General features: G+C 29.1%; 1 long non-coding RNA gene across 1 annotated transcript; it reads left to right on the forward strand.

Moving 5' to 3' along the window:
- The first annotated feature begins 1437 nt into the window (after window positions 1-1437).
- LOC108475574 (uncharacterized) lies at window positions 1438-2713 on the forward strand. The gene is made up of 2 exons (XR_001869989.2): window positions 1438-1646; window positions 2397-2713. It is a non-coding gene; the product is annotated as an uncharacterized LOC108475574 (long non-coding RNA).
- Window positions 2714-2995: the final 282 nt, after the last annotated feature.

The raw sequence follows: 2995 nt of genomic DNA on the forward strand, positions 1-2995 counted from the left end.
GTCAATGTGGTACAAGACATTTTCAAAGTAATGATATATGAATTAATGAGCACATAATATGTATAATATATAGGTTGACAAATTTGCATAAGAACTAAGGATATATGTTTATTGAAATAGATATTATAGAATAAATATTTGTATCAAATTATATGCAAAATATTTTAAACACAAATTTATTTTAAAAATTAACAATGTACATGATAACTAAAAATAATATAAAATATGAAAGAATAATAACATACATGATAAGGTATAATACACATAATGGACTCATAAAACATGCATATATAAATAAACTTAAGAATAATTATTTGTAGAAATAGTACGAAATTAATAACGATATAAAATTTAGCTAGTCTATCTTATATACATACCATTATACATAAAAACATTTAAAAGAGAGACTAAATAAAATACTAAGATAATATAATGTAGAGAAACATTTCAAAATAATAATTTTTAAATACAAAATGAAGTTCCCAAAATAATGTCATATATACTCAAAAATATTGAGTGAGTCATAAATTCCAAAGTATTTTAAATAGAAAACTCTATTAAAATAATTTATGTATCAATATATACAAAAACGTTTAAACAAAAATTTATAATAAGGTATTACATTGTAATGTAAAAAGAATTTTAAAACGATGATTTTGTCAAAAAAATATTGTTAACTTCAAAATAATAGTTATTATAAATTACAAATTTAATACTGAATGATGTCATACAAATATATATATATATATATATAAATATACGAGTAAATTCAAAAACAGTTAGATGTATGTAATAATTTAATATTAATAATATTCATAGAATAAAGCTAATTTTATTATAAGGTATATATATACATGTATAATAATGTATAAAACATTACATAAAATAGTATACAACATGTGAAAATACAATTACCCCAAATTACAACAAATAAGTAAACCAATAATACAAATGATACAATTAATACAAACATTACATATAATATAAATGATATGATAAAAATAAATTTTATAAAAATAGTTACTAAAGTAACACAAAATATACAAGTAAATAAGTTCAATTTAAAACTATAAAATGAATCTAAACAAATTACCTAATTGAAATCAAAGTAAAATAAAAAAAAAACAAGTTACAAATAAAATAAACTACTAATAATAAAATAAGGACCCATATATAACACGCGTGAATTCACAGGGACCAAGATTGAAATTATCCCTGATCCTGAAACATTGCGTTGAGACGTGGGCTAAAATGAAAAGGCATACAAATTTTAGGGAAGATTTTTAAGATAAACAAAGTATAAACAGAGGCCAATTGAAAATAGGCGTGAAATAGGAGGACCAAATGCGCTATTAACCCATTTGAAGCAAAAGCACGCGGATCCAATTTTCGGATTGGGTCAACACGCGCAGGCCCACTCTTTTACATGATGCTGTTTCCAAATCTAATGCTACATTTTAATTTTCCTTCATTTTTTCTTTTCAAAATTCAACTTAACCTTCCATTTTCCTAAAACAAAAATTTTATCCCCTATCACTAGGGTTTGGCTCAACATGCAGCCGCCCAAACCATCATTTATTTGATGGCCAACGGAGCACCAATGGTGACCGGATTTTGCCAACGGAAGCCACGCCCATGGAGATCTGGTAAGTGCACTCCTTCTCCCTTTTCTTTTTTTTTTTTAAAAAAAAAAACTTAAAATCCTATGCTATTTTACCAAAAGCAAAATGAAGTTCGAAAAGAACATCCACTTTAGCCCGAATTAGCCTCGAGATCTCCCTTCAACTTCGAACTTCGAATCTTTTTCTATTTACTTTATGTATATCAGAAAAAGATTCGAAGTGGATTTCTCGACCCGTGAAATGAAAAAAATAGCCTCTAGAGTTTTTTTGTTTTATATTCATCTAAAGGAAATATGAGAAAGAAAACAATAACAATAAATAAAAGAAATAAAATGAAGGAAATATATCAGACTATAGTAATTTAATACACATAGAAATTAGAAAAATACATAAAAATATTGATTTTTATCAATTTCACGAACAAGATCCAAGAATAAGATTAGAAATCCATGGCATTTTTGCACGGTAGCACTTCCTTTCCCTTGTTTCCTTTCTTTCTACTTTTTTTTTTTAAAATGCAGTGATGAAGCACTTCCAGAAAATAAATCAAGAAGTAAAAAAAAACTAGAAAAGCTAAAATCACCTTAAAATGTTGACTAATTTCTCTCAATTTGATTTGCCTATGTATGCGTATAGTCCGCGTAAAAATACATGGAGTACAAGTGAGGCTTTTTATAGCTTGAATTTACAAAGAAATAGCGAAAAATAAAAATATTTTCCTACTGTCATCTGCATATTCTGTTATTCCATTTCTTCTCGTGCATTCTTTTGCAGGAACGGTCGTACGGAGAGCGAGGAAACGGCTCGTGGAAACCCGACCCCCTGGCACTATTCTGGCGTATTCTAGAAGTTTCTGGCACTCTGCTGAGATTCCTTTTGGTCTTTTCGGGTTTGGGCTATTCGGGCATTGGTTCAAATGTAATTGGGTCGGATTTGTTTTTTATTTTTGGGCTAGTATAAGTTTAGTGTTTATTAAAGGTTGTAAGTGGACTATTTGGACTTTACTTGACTTTTCATTTGGATTTATTTGTCTGACTATTTATTTATTGCAAGTAAATAAATAAAATAGGGGCCCGGGCAAAATTGGTTAACTACAGAGAGGATGGTGGAGAGACAAGCGGAGAGTCAGAGTCAAAGTCAGGGAAATGAGAATGAGGATGAGGAAGAGGAGAAGAAAGAGAAGGAGAAAGAGAATGTTATGGGTGTTGTTTAGGGTTTTTCAAGGTTTAAGGAGGTGATCCTTGGTCCCTCGTGTTCTAAAGTTTATATAGGGGTTACCCCTTGTCCTATAGTGCCATGTAGCTGACAATGCAATATCTTGTAAGGTTGTGCATGTTGGCCAGATGGCAGGGCTATTACAGGTCAGTTGTTGC

Source organism: Gossypium arboreum, chromosome 3 (assembly GCF_025698485.1).
Source record: "Gossypium arboreum isolate Shixiya-1 chromosome 3, ASM2569848v2, whole genome shotgun sequence".
Classification (NCBI taxonomy): domain Eukaryota; kingdom Viridiplantae; phylum Streptophyta; class Magnoliopsida; order Malvales; family Malvaceae; genus Gossypium; species Gossypium arboreum.